We start from the raw sequence: 18655 nt of genomic DNA, 5'->3' as shown, positions 1-18655 counted from the left end.
AATTACATGTTTTCTAATATGATTGCTTGTTATGTTGACACCTGTATTTTTCAACTATTAAAAGAAAACCAGTTAAAATATCTTATGGCTTTAAATGTTCTGGTTGGTTAACCCAAACAAATTCTTGTGTTGATTATTGAATTTGGTCAAATGTATACTATGGCAGGTTGCCAGTGAAGGAACTGAACTGACTTAATATCGAATTAACCTGTAGACTGATTGTTGTTTAGGCATGAGCATTAAAGACAATACAGATTTTATAATTCATTACATGAATAACTCATTGTCTTTAGAGGGGTGACAGAGCATGGGTGAGTCAGGCAATTTGTTGCTTTGCACATGAAGGGAATCTGTGGATGCAGTGATAATTTAGTATTCAAACTAAAGACAATCATGAGGCAATAGGAGAATTACCTTTTTGGTGAGGTTCCCTTGAAAATGTCACTCAGAAAAAACAAGTCCAGAAATAGTGTTCAGCATGATTAATTGGGTGAACTTCAACAGTTAATGGCATTAGACAAATAGATGCAATAGATTAGATAAATCAGGCATTATTGTTAAGATACTTAGGACAAAACTCAGTTATTTTAATATTCTGTTATAAGAAAACCTGTTATTTTTAAAATCTAGCTACATATTTTTTTCCTAATTGAAATCTCAGAGAGTCTTTGAGCAAGTTCATTAGACTTTCAGAATTGCCTCCATGACTGCTGATAGTTATAATAGTCAGGCAAAACTGATTTCACATCACATTAAATAACATTAAGTTTGGAATAAAGTTACAAAGCTTCTGTAACATTTGTAGAACTGCAGACTTCACAAGAAACGTCTGGTCTAGAGTTAATAATTTAAAAACAATTTCTGAAATTCAATTAGTTTCTCTTATTATTCATTATTTATTATTTTGAATCAGTATAAAAGTTGTGCTGGTTGAGACTATTTATCTAGCAATCACAAGCAGCCTCAAAATAGGTCTCTTAGTAAAATAATTGTCTTAAGTGAAACTGCCTTTTTGTAAGAAGAATCCCTTTATGACTGAAGCAGGGTTGTGCTTTACAGAGAGCTGGGGTGCCCTGACAGAGCAGTCGCCACCCTGCCTCCAATGGGCTGTACTTCTGTAGAATAATAATTGGTTTCTTAGAAGCAAGGAATTAATTGCAGTTAGATACTGTGTGTTTCTTCACAAGAAAACTGCCTATCCATTAGTAAATCAATGAAAATTTTGCTGTACTGAAACCAGAGTGAAGTTAAGAAAACATTCTCAGTCCTTACTTTCATGTGTTTCTAATTTTCTTTTAGAATTTCTGTTTGCATTTGTGCAAGTGTGCATGCTTTTCTTTAGTCTTAGCTGAAAGGGTGAATTTTGGAGCATAGCCCAAGGAAAAAACCTTTTGGCTATTTTTTTAAAATTAAAAGCATATTTTAGGTGTTTTATGTAATTTGTTAAATAAATTGTTTGAAAATATTGCTATATAATACCACAATTAAAAACAAAATATTCCTTTATACATTATACTGAAGGGTTTAGGCAAGTGATACATAGTTCAGGCTGAGTGCAGAAAAAAAGCCAGGTATCCTTGAGTACTGAGTACTTCTTTTGCTGATGGGAAAACTGCCCAAGTAAACTCACATTGCTTTACTTTTCCCATCTGTATAATGTGAATAATACTTACCATCTCATGGGAATGTGTGGAATTTAGTATTTATGCATCATTTTGAAGTTCATCTCTAAATCAGTTTTGTAACCCAAACTCCAAAATGCATAGTTGGTGACACATTGATATTTTCTGGAAGTACTGAATTTTTCTATACCTATAAATACTGTATTTGAGCTGGATGTATTGTCTTTCTGTATCATCAAGCCTGATGGAGCAGTAGGGTATAATGTGATGACTAACAGAGAGTTCTCATGAGAACAGGGTGGACACTGATGTACAATGAGAGAGAAAACTGAAGCATTCTCAAGGCACTCTCTGCTTGGCTGAGAATGTTAAAAAGAAACCATGACCCGTGATTTAAATCCAGAAAAAAAATACTTTCTTCATCTGTATAATGCTGAGGTTGCCAGGCAGCTCAAAATTCACTTCTGCATAGCTCAGATGTGGGAATCCCCCAGAGGATACAGAATTCTGGCTGCCTGTAGAGTTCTCCCACCTTGGGAACAAATTTAAAGAAAGGGAGGTGACTTTTTTTGAGAGGAGTCACTTCCATTGTGTGTACAACCAGGGAGAGATGTCCTGGCTAACAATCCTATCAGCAGCTTTCCAACTTGTCACCAAGGAAATGAGCTTCTTCCTAAGTAGGTCTGATTGCAGCAACTTTATTAGATATGTCTAGACACCATTATTTCTTCATATTCAAATTTTTCTCATCCTGCAATTCTTGGTAGCAGGGATGCAATCTCTGAACTGCTAATTGCATAAATACATTTCAGGAAAACAGCAGTCCTGCAGCTTTTTGATATTCATAATTTCTTCTTTCCTACGGTTTCAGAGAAGCAAATGCCATCCTGGAGAAAATGAGCATCTAATTATTTTGTAGAGAGTACATCTCACTGTATTATTTGATGTGTAGCTTTCACAGTGTTCAAAAATCTTACTGTTATTAAGTAATTGTCCAGTATCCTGATGAAACAAGAAGTCTTCAATTTACAGGTGAGGAGGTGGATCTCAAGAATAAAATCCTTAATGTAACAAATTGCTTGAGCTTGTCATTAATTCCTGGTATGCTAAGTTGGCTCATTGATTTATGCCTGAAGACAGATGCCTTTTTGGCAAGTCAAGGTGATTTCTCCAAATTTTCCATTCAGTAAAATGCAACACTTCCTTTTCAGTATAGGATATCTTTTATTGTTGGAGTTTTGGAAGTTGAAAAAAAGTGCAAACACATTGTAAAGGAACAGTTATATATATTTTCCCCTGGAATGATGTGATAGCAACTTTCCTGCAACAAATGGAAAAACAGAGAAACTGGAAAAAGCTTCTGTGGAAAGGTTGGTGTTGCCTGTGTGTTTGGAAGATAATTCATTGTCACTATTGTAAAGCTCAAAAACCATTGCACGACTTGTTATGAAGCAACTGACACAATTTGTAGTGTAGACTAGAATATTTTTATTTGAATGTATTTTGAGCCAATATTCACTCTCAAAATATATGAAAGTACTGAAAAATACAGAGGTCACACAAAACATAAGTTGGAAAAGATTCACTACTCAAATTTCAGTTTTTGCAAAATATTGTCTTATGGCGTTTTTTGGATACAATGTGCAGTGAATGAAATCCAGGCCACGCTGGAGGCAAAGGGAATGTTAAATTTTCCACAGGACCTGGATTTTATCCAGTATGTACTGTATTTCAGTATAGAATGATCAATAATACAAGTTAATTACCTAAATTAGTTCAGACTGACCATGTCTCATGTCTTCTAAACAATAAATTATTTAGATGGTATTCTGCTAAAAAGATCAAGGTGCTTTACTATGCTGGATGTGTTTTCATCTCTGTTCTAATAATCAGAACCTGTAAGCCATGGAAAGATTCAGAATAGATAATAAATGTAAAGTCAGGAATTAATAAGTTAATAAATATATAAAACACTATACCTGACCTAATTTGTTTTAAAAATCCAAGTAACAAATAAAAATTGTTTGAAAATACATAACTTACCAGTGAGTAATTTCACTGGCTTTTTTGATGTACTTGTTGAATACACCATTTGCTGACAGACTTTCTCCACCGTTATTACTATCTACAGGACATCAATACTCTTATATTATGCTTACAAGATAATTATTGCAATGAGGTGATGAGTGTTTGCTCAGGTAACAAAGTAGAATGCATAGGGATGGATCTGATAGACAGATCTGATTTTCAAGTGCAACGTAAATAGTATAATGTAAAGTACTACGACGAGTTCCTTGCTCTCAAAGAGAATGAAATAAATGAACTGTAAGTTTCACAGCTCCACAGTGGGACACAATCCCCGCATACCTTTGTTATGAGAATCGGTGCCCTTCACATAAAAACGTCCTAAACAAACTCGTGTTAGCTATAGCCAACTCTCGCCAGCTTAAAAATTGAGAATAGTTCCTTTAAATTGGAACTTTACGAGACACTTTTCTTTCTTGTACTTCTTATGGAAAAAATCGCAGGCAGAGGTGCAGTGCTGCCTCCACCGAACCGCGTCCCGCAGCGCGATTTATCCGCGCCGCGTTCCCTGCCCTGCGCTGTCCCCGGAGATGCTGCGGGGCCGCGCTCCCCGGGCGCTGCGGGCGGGGGGCGCGGGCCCGGGCCCGCATTCCGATGCGGTGAGGCAGCCGCGGCCCGGCCCGCCCCCGCCCCGGCCCCGCTCGCAGGGCGCGCACGGCGATGGCGCTGGACCGCGTCCAGCCGCGCGGGACGGCGCCGCTACTCGGCGGGGCGGGGGCGCGGGGCTGCGGCGCTTGGCCGACGGCGCCCGTGCGCTCTTGTGCGGGCGGCTCCAGACGGCAGCTCCCAGCGGCGGGACAGACCCGGGGCGGCTCTCGGGCTCCGGGAGTCCCCTCAGCGGGCGCCTCCTGCTCCTCCAGGAGCAGCCGCGCTCGCGCGGGGCCGGGGCCAGCGGCTGCCGCTGCCGCGCTTGCGGGACGTGGAGCGCTCCACACGCCGCCCGCAGCGCGCCGAGCCTGTGGGAGCGCGGGGCTGCCCGGGGCACGACGAGGAGGAGCTGCCGCATCCCGTCTGCCTCGTGTGCAGGGGATGTTCCTAGCGACCCGTCCGGTGGGAGAAACCCGCTCTCCAGCACCGAGGAGGGGCGGGCCCAGGGAAACCCTCCCGGGCGGCCCCGCGCCCTCTGTCCGCGGCTGAGCGAGCCGGCGGCGCTGCCCCGCGGCCCCTCCCCAGCTCCCCCGTCCCTCCCGGGCCCGGCGGGGCGGTGCGCGCCCGCAGCCCCCGCCCCCGGCCCGCCGGGGAAGGCGCCGCGCTCGCTCCGCCGCCCCGGGCAGCGGCGGCCGTGGAGCTCTGGCGAGGCGGGGGCGGCCCCGTCCCGCAGAGCGCTCCGCCGCCGCGGCCCCGCCGCCGCTGGAGCCACCGCCAGCCGAGGAGGAGGACAAGATGCCGGGGTACGCTGAAAGGTGCGTCCCCTGCACACCCCCGCCCGCTCTCACGGGCGCTTTCCCTGACTCCCGAGCGTGGCTGGCTCTCCCCTGGGGCTCTCTGGGCCGGGTCGCGGCCCCCATGGCTCTCGTGGCCCCCGAGGTTGCGGGGGCTGCCCGCCGCGGCCGTGCCCCGGGGCGGGCGGGGGCTCCGCTTTCGGCCATGTTCGCAGCCCCCGCTGCCCGCGCCCTCCCCGCCTGACCTTCGGCTTGCGGGTTCTCCCCCTTCCTCTGGGAGGGCTCAAGAAAATCCCAAATGCAAAAGAAAAATGGGGTGGGCTGCCTTTATCCCACGTGCTAGAAATTGTTCTAAATTCATCCCTCACTCTCTGTCTCTTCCACTGCGACTGTACAATCAGTTGTAATTTTTACGTTAAAGTCAAGTTACTGGCCAAGTTCAGTCCAAGATTAGTGCAGTGCATCGGGGATGTGGCGTTGGAAGGAGCCCGTGGCTGTAAGTGACAGGGGTGCTGCCCCTCTCCCCCCTCTGCGGCCTCTGGGGCGCTGCGGGCCCTGGCTCCCGGGCCTGGAGGGGCAGTGCATTCCTCCAGATCCAGACTTCTCTTGGCCCCACTTGCTGAAGTGTTCTTGAGTTAGAAAGACTCAAAGTCTGCAAATACTTACAGAAGTAGTTTCGCTGAAGTGTTTGTAGGATCTGGACCAAGGTGTCTAGGTGTGATGCTTATCTGTTCTGCTGCACCCTCTTGGGATGCCACCAGCACAGGTGATAAAGGGAAGAGCCTATACAGGTGAGTGTGAACTGGGCTTCTTCTGATAAAGGAAACGAAAGGGCTGGATTAAGAGTGGTAGAAATGCCTAAAGAATCAGCTGTACTTCAAGAAACAGTAAAATGTTGTTTTATAGTGAAGCATTTGTTTAAGGAGCAGAATTGGCTTTCTTCTGGTATTTATTATGGTAAAAGTATGATAAAGTTTTCCAAATATTTCCATCCTCTATGTTTGTATGACAGTTTGCTAAATATTTCTGTCCTTTACATTTGTATATTTGACAGAAGATCAGAGAACCTGCCAATTATGAAGCAGTTACTTAGTAATCATTGCAGAGCCATGACTATTATGTAGTTTAAGAAGTCATGTTTCTCCAGCTACAAATAATCATCTTTGATCTGTGGTATCACACCCCTTAAAAAGTCAACAGCAAACAACCAATGTTTGTGATCGTTACAAAAATACCCAAACAAATGTGTGAGCTGTGAAACATACAAGGTGAAACCAGAAACTGACACTATGTTTTGTGTATTAGAAAGTGCTCAAGAGAAATTCACGAGACATAAAGAGTTTGTCCAGTCTGCATAAATTTGCAGAGGATTGCTAAAAGTCTCGCTTTCTTAGTCATCTAAGTAGAATTCATTCTTACCATATTGAGGTGTAATCTCAGATACAGTAATGAGTTCATTTGTGTTTTCATACAAAGCAAGACATTTATTATTAAGACTTCATGACTGTAGATGAGGCAGTGCAGTTCCTGTCCTTTCAGTTAATGCTAATTTCATGGGGTACATCTTATGCAATAAAAGTGTGATGTTCAAACCAGAGTTCTAAGATATTAAGAAGGGAAAGAAATACCACAAAGTAAAACTTTTGGATCAAGAAACATGAAAGCCCTACTGCAGAATAAAAAAATTCTCAAAACTCTTTTACTGGAGAGCAAGATAGAGCAAATTCATGAAAATGATGAGTCGAGATTAGGAGATTTGTAATATGAGTAAAAGAAATGCTCTGTTCTTAGGTTATCCAAAAGAATAGAATGAAACAATTTGAGCACTATTTGTAAGTATTTGTAGAACTGAGTACTTCTTGTAGCAAAGGGCTGTTTTATTTAAGAGAAGTATCAATGTTAAGATCCACTAGTGACTAGAACCTGCACAGAATCCAATATGGGAGCCAGGTGCATATTGAAAAGTGACAGTTGTGACTGTACGTGAAAGACTGTAGATTTATAACCACTGGAAACATTTTGCTTAAGTTAGCAGCTCTTCCTTTTTTTCTTTTTTTTTGTTTTTTTTCTTTTGAGAGGAGCAGGTATAATTTAGTAATAGTTCCTGGATTTGAAATGAGAAATAGTTAAAGGAAACCTTCAATTATTAAGGGCGCAAGAAATAATTAATCTATTATTTCATTAGAGACCTGTGGTTTGCATAGATATTTTTTTATTAAACATTAAACTAAGGAGTGTTTTAGTGATCATCTTAATTTATGTGCATATTTACAAAAGCATTTCTTTAGGAATGTTTTCTTATAAGACGCTGATGACTGCAGTTCAGAACACAGTTTGTCATTTTGTTTCCTGTTTCTACAGCATTTTAGTGCCAAATGGATTTTGGGTCATGGCTGTGACTCTTAAATTTTATAAATGACAATGATACGTGTTATTAGCAATAATTCACTTTTTGTTTTGTTTTGTTTTTTATACTTCTTGAAAATAGCAGTAACTGAAATGTTGGATAGAAACATGCAGCTCCAGCGTGAACAGACTTACTCTCATGCCTGTTCACAATGCAGCCATTGATGGTTTTATTGAGCAGTGGCTATCATTTGATTGTGCAGACAGCAGGTTAACAGCTGTCTGTACCTTTAATTTGCAGTCTGATTCATTTGTAAATAATGCTTTTCATCATGTCTCTCTTTTAGAAAGCTGTTAGCGTGCAAGCATGAAATCCGTGTTTTTCCTTAATTTTGTCCCTTCCTGAACCTTCTTAATCATTTAGAAGAGAGGTGTTGCTCGTGTACTTGAGGGCTTAAATGACTGAATACATACTATGTGAGAGCAGTCCAGCTTACTCTGCGTACTGCTTTATTTTTCTTGGCAACCCTCTCTCTATATATATGTATATATCTGCTTTGGGTGGGGTTTTCCTTAGTCATGGTACTGCCAGATATTGATCATATTTCACTCCTTGATTTTTTTGAGCAAAATATCTCTGCTGAAACAAGACTTGTGTTTAAGAGCTGAGGTTAAAGTGCTGACAGACTTTCTATGAATTTCCAATACTGGGAGGTCTCTAATATTTTTATTCTGTTTCAAGGCACAGAAGTTTGGTTTTACTTGAAACAAAGAAGGTAATTTCTAAGTATGTCAATGTGGGATCAAAGTCTGATCTCTGGTTTCGCGTACTCTGTCATGCTGACATCTCTGTTCAAGACATAATTAATGTCACTGATTTTAAACTAGGCGATCCACAATACTTTCTTCTTAACTGCCCAATCATTCATAAATAATCCAACATGTCCAAGCAAGAACTTGATGTGGCAGCACTTACTGAAACCTGGTAAGGAGAGCTAAGAGGAACAAGCTCAACTCCCCACCAGAATTACCCTTCTTCCAGAGCCCGCTACATTGCTCCACTTTATCAAGTATCAGTGACAGTGCCACAGGTAATCCCAGCTCTTTCAGAAGATGATTTAGAGCAACAGGGACAAAAACCTTGTGGAGTATGGGATGTGCCCCATAGAGCTGCCTCCTGCATTCTTTACATCCAGAACTCGTGTATATTTGGCTTAGTATTGGGTATAGAGACAGTGCAGGCTCGAGTCCTGTACAATGAAGGGTGTTCTGTGGGCCTGTGTATGTACTGTGACATTTTACTCACAGTAGTCCCAGGCATATCAAAACAATTTAAATAGGCTGTCCACTGTGGGATACTTTTTATTCTACATTGTTATCAGTAAGAAATATTAAATAACTTGTTACAATATTTTCAGTGAGCACTCCTTATTGAAAGAAAATTTAGTGTACTATTTGTCAGTTGTAACATTTAATAAGTAATTAAAAAATTAAATGTTCAGGCATTTTCAGTGTTCTTTATGTTACTTATTTCAATGTTTTAAATGAGACACGAAAAGTAGAAACACTGAGAGTGAAGTTGAAGCTACCATTTGAAAATATTTATTTTTGGGCTAATGGTTTTATTCTATTAGTATGCACAAGTGCTGCATAACTTGCATCTAATAATAGTGTGTTTTCTTAAACAGATGACTCTCCAGTTGCATTGACCTTGCCTTGTGTAGTAGGACCTTGCTGTCTGCTGTTTCAGACAATGCTCTGATGTGAGATCTCTCCTCCCACAGTATTTTTCTCTGTCTGTGCTACAGCATACAGCAAGAATGCTGCTGCAGTGATCTTTGGTATTTGAGGTTTTTGTTACACTGCATCTTCTTTCAAACATTTTCATAATGCATTCCTTTACTCCAAGTACAAAACTCTGTTGCTTGGATTAGGTTAATTTCTTTCTGTAGTGGTACAAATACCTTTCAGCAGTGTTTTGGGGAAAACCAACTTGGTTTCCCTTTGGAATGTAGCAAGATAAAAAGGGGTCATACCAGACCAGCTACTGCTTTGTGTACTACTAACAGTTCACATCGAAGAACAACCTGTAGATTTCTTCTTGAGGAACTTTCTTGATATGAAAGCCTCCTTTTTAATTCCTTGAGGGTTTTTGATTTTTAGTCTGTACCAAATTTCAAGGGGAAAAGAAAACTCAGTATTGTAATATCCAGGCTGGTTTGCGTTGTGAAGATGGCATTCTGCTTCTGTTCTAATTTTAGTTAATTCTCGTGCTCTGACATTTTTCAAAGATGTATTTTCAGCCAGTTAGTTATTGTTCATTTTGGACAAGTATGTTAAAATGCATTTTTAATCGGATTGTTGCATTGATGGGCAGAGATTTCTAATAATTTGTTAGTATTTTTCTAACTTTTTCTAGACAAAGTCAGTCTTCTGGTGACTTTCAAGTGTATCAGGTGTTCTGTGAGTATGTGCATTGTTCTGCTGAAAGCTGTGGGAAAACAACCTCATTGTGGATATTTCTTTTAAGAGATTTAAGTTTCTGATCACTCAGTGTGTACCCATGTTGGTTCAGCACACTTATAGGAAACATTAAACATAGAGGAGTATCTCTGTAAGGCTGGAAGCCCTTGGATTTCTGACTGGCAAACAGGCTGAATCCCTGCTTGGATCTGGCACTCCTTAGCTGTGCCACAGGCCACGGTTTTGTAACAGATTCAGAGGCAGTGGTGTCAAAGAAGACCAGGCAGATAATGCTTCTTGAAATCTTTTGTGTTATGGTACTTCTGCATTTTTTAGACCAAGAATATTTCTTAATATGGCTTCTTTAGAGCCCTTGAAGATTTTCAGTGTAGCATGAATAGTCTGTTGTTTTAATTTTTACCCCCAAATGACATAATTGCCTTTGTTTTGTTGTGATTTCACCTTTTTTTTTTGTTTTTCTTCATGGTCAATTTATGGAATAGACAACAAAAATAGAAGCAATAAAATTAAACACTTGGGCACCTGTTGGAAATATTTTTGCCTTAAGAGCCAGTCAGAATGTTGCTGTGATTATTTATTTGAATATACATGTCTTCTCATTCTGTGCTTTTATTAAGAAAAGTACAAGCAAGAATTTCAACTTCAGCGATGGTGTTCAGTCAGTAGACTTAGAAATTAAATAGGGAGAAACAACATAAAAATAGATGGTTTTGTATGTGTGTCATTTACTAAAACCTCCATGGCAATCGTACTTAGAGGCATTCCTTATATCATTAGCCTGGATCATTTAAGTATTTAAGTGCAATTATATGGGTCTTTTTTAAGTTTTTTTTTTTTTTTTGGTTGGATGGATTTAGAAAGGAGCTATCAGTATTCCATCACCTCGTGAAATTATGGTAGTTTAGGCCAAGTCTATGTGGCACTGGGTGCTGTTGTTTTCCTTGTGGTACTTGTTCTGCCTTTGTCCCTCTAGTTTAAAAGATTTCAGAGGTTGTAGGACAAGATTCCAATACATGGTTAAACCAACATTCAGTATGAAACAGAATTGTTTATTAATTCTTTAATTACTTTATTAAGGTGTGTTAGGTTGAAGAAGAAGGTGTTTTTATTTACCAAACTACCCTTCTTGGTACTTCAGCAGAAAACATTTGCAGATAAAGGCCTAAAATTGAAGCTTGTTTGGAAATGTAGCTGAACCCCCAAATTCACTGTTCAGTTGTTTCCATTCTCACCTAACTTTTCTAGAAGAAAATAAAAGTTAAGTGTATACGTGGAATCCTGGTATAGGAATGCTGTGTTCATTAAAAATCTAGCTTTAGCAGCCAGTTTCACTGTGGAGAAAGAGTATAATATTAATACTGCTCTTTCTTGTTTGTGTTAAGCAGATATTGTCAACTACCAATTTATTTGTGCAGATTTAACTTGTTTATATATACTTATGGAAACATTTTGGATTTGCTATAAAGAAAGAATATTCTTGTAAAATGTTAGTTTAGGCTCATGACTAAGAAGGCATTTATGAGTCTCTTAAATTATTCAATGCCTTTTTTTTGTTCTTAGTGGTCAGCTGAATTTTTTCTTATTCCAACAGATTCTGAGCTATGGCAAATGTTTTTTGCTGGATCCCCGTGTCGCTCAATTATGAACACTTTTTAGTAGAATGTTTTGCTTGCTCTCATTATGTTTGTGCAGCAAATTCTGGAACTCTGTCTTAAAACTTCTTATTTCTGTATAGTAGGAGATATAAGGACTTGAGGGCTCAGGGAAAATAGTCTTGTTTAAAATTTTGTAGATTCATTTGTATAAAGTGATATGAACACCTTAGAGTCAGCAACATTTTGGGTTGTAAACGGTCCTTCTGCTTTACCAAGATAAGGAGATACTAAAATTTTAGATTAACTTTGGGGGTGTTAGAAAAAGAATGGGCTAATTTATTATATTAATAAATAAATTCATTAATAAAAATTTCACTGTTTTTTCTAGTTATTCCAATTCATTCTGGGGACATGCCAACAAACTGATTTTATTATGAAAAATATGTTGTCAGCAGCGTTTAAAGCATCAAATTCCAAAACCTCATTTTCCTTCCCTGAAACCTTCCTTTTTGTCTTAGAATTATTAAACCATTATTGTTCCCATTTTCATTTCATTTTTATAAATAAAGATTCTGTTTTTAAGGTTCAGATTATGAATAATTATATTACCCGTACAACTAGTAATTATATAATAGTACAACTAGGGCATCTGGATAAACAATGCCTCTCTGAGTACATGGCTGTAAGAATTTGCAATACTGGGAATCCTTTCCAGAAATTAATTCTTTATACTTTGTGAACTGTGATTCTTGATTTGCAAGCCAGGTTCAGTAGTGCTGTGTAGAAATAAACAGTTCCCTAGATAGCAGTCTATAAAACAGGTCAGTGTGAAAATATGTAGTAACATCTTTCAAATGTCTGTATAGTGTTAGACTACTATGCCTGCCTGAATTCTCTTTCAGGATTCAGATCATAACATTTATTTGGAGTTTTGTTACCTGATAGGTGTTGGAATGGTAGAGATGCACCGATAAGTTTTCTGGAAGTCTTCACTGCCACCTTCCCAGAAGAGGCAAATTTGTGTATTCTCTTAAAATGTGCAAATACCATTCTACTTTGCCCAAAGCTTAACTTCATGTGTCATCCCCTCATTTTGTTCACATAATCTTTAATCTGTTATGCAATTTGATAGTGAAAATGTTTATCCTTAACAGTCAGTTGTCTTGTTGGCTAGATACAGAAAGCTGATTTTGAGGTTAAAATTTCTGATTTTAACCACAGTTGCAACAGTACAGCATAGTATTCTCCTGCATAACAGCTTCAGTGCACCCCTGAACTTCATTTCAGCATGGTACTTTATAGAAAGCTTGACTTGTGAGTTAGTGGGAGAGCTGTAAAAATATTTGAGGAAGGTGTGTGCACAGATTTAAAGCAAAGAAAATTGTTTGGTATGACAGCATTGAAGCTTTGCTGTTGAGAAGAACAGAAAGCCCTGGACAAAAGAAAAAACCAACCTTTACTTGCTTGTTCTTGCTTGTATTTGCATTTAGCAAAACTCTCCCGTATGTTTTCTGTGCATTTGAGTCAAAGAAATCAGTAGATAATTAAAAAAACCCAACCCTTTTAGCCCTGATTTTCCCGCCTTACCCGTTTTGCTTACAAAAAAGCTCTATTCTGTGAGCAAGCATATGCATCCCAATAAAGATTTTAAAGTTTGAGTTGAGACAGAGTCTGTCTCAGCTTTTGGCCAGCAAATGCAAAGGAAGTTGGCCATGTTCCCTCTATTTGCCAGAAATGCATGAAAGCTGGGGCCCCTCCTCTGTCAGAGAAAAAGAGAAGCTCTGATCTTTCTGCATGCAGATTTTTGGAAGTATTGAGTCCTAGACATATTCTTGTATGACTTGTCTGTCTCTTGCTTGCTAGATGTGACCCAAAGCCCCCAAGAAAAGACCTCTCATCTTCAATGAACTTATATAGATTAACCTGGGCTTCTTCCTCTTGATTATTGGGGGTTCTTTTTTTCCCCCCTCTAGTTGCAGTCCTAAATATCAGCAATTAATTCCATATCTACAGAATTACAATTTTTGTGCATGTGGCTTGTCTCTCATGTTGCTAAATCCAAGGACCTGATTGCTCTACTTTTTCAATATTTGATGTACATCTGAATGTATAATTAAAAAAGCATAGATATTGTACTATTTATTGCATGTTTGTTTCTAGGCACTACTAGTACTTGGTTTCCTCCAATTCAGGGTTTTAGAACTTTCAGTATTCAGATAATCTGACAATCCCTTGAATGATGTATGACTATATAAAATAAGAATATTAAGTTATGAAAGAGATTATCCACAAAATTTAGACTTATTTTGAATGTGTTCTGGTATGGTTCAAAAATATTTAATTAATTTTTGTCAAATATTTAAAATCAAAGTATTAAAAGTCAGAATATGGGGTTTAGAATTAATACATAATTATATCTCTTGCACATACTTTTTACCATAACTGTATTTAAGATTATGTAAATGTTGGCGTGCAATTTTTTTGTGGTGAGTGAATCATGAAAACTAAACAGGTGCTTTGTTTTTTATGGTTATTATAGGCAATAATTATTCACACCTGGATTATGTACAGCTATTATCCAGTTATATAAATAGTGTACACCCCAACTGCTGGTTTTTTCTTTATAGTTACAACATAGCTGTAGTGGGTGTAATTTTTATTTTTCAGAGAGGTCACATGCAAGATCAGAAGTGCTGAAATGCATACATTGTATTTTCAAAAGTATGTTGAAATTCTGTAGTACTTCTAGCCTTATTACTTCCATAGCTGTTTCTACTTTTATAAAAGCATTAGAACACTTAAATAAAAGCAACCAACACTAATGAACACCAGAAAAATATACAGAATCCTTGAATACTTCAATGTGAGGAGTGTGCTGTGTGTTTCTGATATAACTTGTTCTCAGATTACTCTCATGAACTGTTCAAAGTTTATCAAATACTTTGCAAGGTCTGAGGTAGATTTTAGGTATGAAGGTAGAGCTTGCCTTTCCTAAACTAAATTTCATTCTACTTCTTAAAGGTAGGTAAAAAGAGAAAGCAGATGGTTTTGGAAATCAAAAAGAATATTGACACACTTGAATACAGTGTGTCTAAGTGTGACACAGTCCTCACTAAATTAACAGGAGCAGGTCTGTAAGGAGTCCTTACAAGATTGCAAGATAAGCTCGTAATAAAATAAGAGGACTACTGATAAAAAATTAAAGAATAAAGAAAGAAAAGGTCTAGAACCTGAAGGAAAAGATGGGAATGAAAAAGATCTACAGGAGCACCTAACTGTTTTGAGGTGCGGCAGTATCATACCTAAGAAGATGAATGAACAATATTTAATTTGAAATCTGACAAGACAGGTTAGTCTGCATTCATTTATGTATGCTAGTTTTATATGCTCTTTCTTCAGAGGTCATCTACTGTTATCCATGAACTTTATTATAGATGTACAGATACTATATCTTTATACCTCATCACCACATTTCTCACACAACCTTGTGAGAAATTGACTTTTCCTTGTTGACTTTGTATCAAGCAGAAAGTACCAGAGATGGAAGCAATACAATCCACATTAGAAACTGTTACTATTTAAACAAAGATCTCCATACAGTACACAAAATATTCATAGGGAAAAGGGAGAGCTGCAGTCTGCCTGTTGCACCTAGTGAGTGCTGGTACGGGTGGCACCCTCACTGAGCTACCATTTATAAACACTTTCTCTTCTTATCATCAATGAACTTGACCAGTTGTGCCAAGTCACTGATAGGCATCACCTTGCAAGCTGTCTTGGAGCAGAGTTTTGGTTTTGCACCTTTTTGAAACATTACCTAGGTTTTTGTTGCAAGCAGAGCACTGTTGCCATTGTTTTGTTCAGAGCTGTGTAGACTGCACAGACCATTAGTTTTCCTTGCTGCTTTGCCTCCCTTCAGGGATCTTTTCTCGTGCCAGTTATTACTTCATAACGCACGCAGCCGCCTGCTGGGGTCATCGCTGGTTTGAACGCTCTGTCCTGCAGGTGAGCCTCCTCCTGCACTGCTCTGCAGGGTTTTCCCCTCAGCAGGATGAAGTCACTGTTGTCATCTTGCCCAAGAGAAGTCTGATTACAAGGCCTTGGACTGCTCCTTATCTTTCAGTTTGCTGCTTCAGTACTGGCCTGATAGTGTTTGATTCAGCATTTCAGAGTAACCTCATCCCTCTTGGCAACATCGAAAAGTCCATATTCATAGTGCTGTTCAAGTGTTGCTTGATAATTAATTTCCTTCAACTTCTTATCATTTGTAGTTGTGCCTGATGGTGGGACCAATGACCTCTTGTGCTGGGGAGTTGCAGGAGGGGTCACTGGGAGGACAGGCTGAGACTTTGCTGCAATCCCCCTGGGTCAAGAAAGGAACCAGTGGGTGACCTGGGTCCTGATTCTGATCTGACCAGTCTGATCAAATGGTCAGGAGCAACAGAGAGCAGGGCCTGAGCCCAGAGATATCAGCAACATCACTCAGCCAGAACTGGGTACAGTCCTGTTGAAATGACTTCTGGGCCTGCTGTGGAGGTTGCAGGTGGGGCTGGTTATGGCATTGAAGGACTTGGTGTTCTCACAGCCCTGACAGTGCCTCTGATAAATTGATCCCATCCTGGGTTAACATCATGGAATGCTGTGCTGGTTGCAGCATTCATTCATTGTTATCATGCCCAAGTACGTTACAGAAAACACAGTGGTTTGATCTTAAACTGTTACAGCAGAAATAACCTTGAGCATTTCAACATGCATTTGCTGGCTCGTTATCTTTTACAGTCCTTTTGTGGTTGTGTTCTTTGGCTTGTTTAATTGTGGCATCAGCTGCTTCTTCTGTGGTGCTGTCCCTTCTCTGCTCAAGTTTAGAACATGGATCAGGCATATGTGATGCCTCCTCTCTTCTAGGACCTTTTTGACCTAAATACGAGGGGTAGAGTTGTGTTAATATGTTAGCAGCAGGGATGCACAATCAAATGGGTGCAAAAAGATCTTTCTGCTTGACTGAGAAAGTATATATGTAACACCCATTTTTACGTAATAAGTAATTACAGAGGCATATGAATATGAAAATGAATCCTAGGGTAAAAGAACCAAGATGATTTCCTAGCAGCATTTTCAGATTTTAATGAAACAGTTTTGTTTGGATACTAGCAGAGTCTCTGGCACATATGGCCAGTAAAGTCAAAATAGAAAAAAAGGTGTTCTGGAGAAGGAAGTGTCATTTTCCAAATTATGACTGCAGTTTTTAGCCTAGTTTCTTATGGAAATGACTTTGCAAAGGCACACTGTGTGTCTCTACATATTTTCTTCCAACTTTTAACTTGGCCTGTAGCAATTGAGTTTATTACAAAGTGCAGATCTCAAAAACACTAGACTCAATAAATTTCATGCAGATGTTACTCAGGTACAGAAAAGTTCTGTAAATCATTTTGTCTGTGAAGAATTTGCACAATAGTTGAGGGTCCATATAGGGGAAAGTCCTTAGTAGTACTAAAACCTCAGCTCTAAGAAAAGCTTTAGTTGCTTTATTTCAAAATCATTGCTTCTAGGAGTAACTAAGGTATATAATGCTTGATTATCATGCATTCTCTTGTTTCAGATTATATCTTTAGCTACTCTACATGAACATTGAATATTCTCTGAGATACTTGTCCATTGATTTTACCAACATCAATTTAAACTTAGGTTAAAGTACCATCTATTCAGCTGAAAGTACAAGAACTTTTAAGAAACGTAAGAAGCTTTGAATGAGTGATTGTTTGTGTTAGATAATATAGAGTTAGCTTTTGCCACATATTCTTATCCTAATTAACTATATTATGCAGACTGAAGTAGGCTAAATCTGGCATAAAGTCCCATCTCATCAAAGAAGCAGATTTTCATGTTTAGAATTCTATATTCTTGTAATTTCAGAAGGAAGGAGCTTGACTATACTACCCATGAGTGACCTGTTTTTATGATGACTGAACTTAAATGTTTGAATACTTGGTGAAGGTTGCATTTTTTACTAAAACAATGCACATTTATAAGCCACAGATTATAAGTAGTCAGAAATAATCAACAGGCTACTTTCTTAGAGTGTCTGAAAGATAACCAGGAAAACAAATAAATATCTCCTCAGCAAGGATGTAGGTGTTCATTACAATGATATTAAAAGTTCTCAAATGAAAGATCACCTAAATACGTCACAATCATTACTGAAGACATGCTATGTTAATCTTCAAGCATGTTTCTCCTTCAAACAGGTTAAGTATTTAAAGGAATGCAACTGAAGCTTAAAGAGCATGGAATTTATTATGTATTTTCTGTGACTCAATTTATCTTGAAAGATATGACAGTATATTATGAAAGAAATTTTGTAATTTTGGTCGAGGATATGTTTCTGTCCTATTTATTTTTTGAGTGGGATTGATAAAGAGTATTTATAATTTGAATTACAATGAGGCCTACAGGGACTTTAAAGTATTAAAACATTTAATTTGAAATGATCAATGAAGGGGTCTTTCCCAACATAATCAATTTTATCTCAACATAATGAACATCTTGCAACATCCCAAAAAAATAACTTGCAGTTGTGGGGTGACTTGCTGCTTGCACATTTAATTTTGTCAAGAGCCAACATCTTAGAGATTGCTTCATGGGTTTAATTAAATGGCAGGGTGGGCTTTCTCCCAGACAATTGACTGATAAAACCATCAGGAAAAAGAAAATTAATGTAATCTTGATCTGCTGAGCAAATATTATTTGCTATATTTGAGTAGTGCTGTTTTCAGTGTTACAGTGCTTAATATCTAGAAATGCTCGAACAGTAATAGTAGTATAGAAATTGTTTCATGTATTTTCAGGGCTGCTGAATCAATAGTCTTCTGAAAATTCCACATTTTTAAAACAGAATTAATTACAATCTAAGCAAACAGGTTGATTTCTCTTGCCTTGTTTTGTTTGCTCTTACCCTATTTTTTACTCTTATATTCTCTTTCAGGCATAATCATATGCAAAGGATATAGCAGATGTTCAAAAGAGAAAGAATAAGAAGTTAAATATTAGGATTCCTTAAAGGCATGAATAGATCAGGAGTGGTATACAAAAAAATGTATTTCGAGAAAAGGGAATAGTAGTGCAGTAATTTAATGTCAACTTT

General features: G+C 38.7%; 1 protein-coding gene across 2 annotated transcripts in view; it reads left to right on the top strand.

Moving 5' to 3' along the window:
• Positions 1 to 4951: 4951 nt before the first annotated feature.
• Positions 4952 to 18655, top strand: part of PLCE1 (phospholipase C epsilon 1) — a 136680-nt gene continuing 122976 nt past the window's right edge. The window contains exon 1 of one of the 2 annotated variants that reach the window (XM_079312910.1): positions 4952 to 5110. The gene's annotated coding sequence lies outside the window, so the exon portion shown is untranslated. The remainder of the gene's footprint in view (positions 5111 to 18655) is intronic. The other variant, XM_079312911.1, reaches the window with a different exon arrangement.

Source organism: Erithacus rubecula, assembly GCF_903797595.1.
Source record: "Erithacus rubecula genome assembly, chromosome: 9".
NCBI classification, from domain to species: Eukaryota; Metazoa; Chordata; class Aves; order Passeriformes; family Muscicapidae; genus Erithacus; species Erithacus rubecula.
The sequence above is the reverse complement of the archived record's forward strand: the minus strand, read 5'-3'. Positions and strand labels throughout refer to the sequence as shown.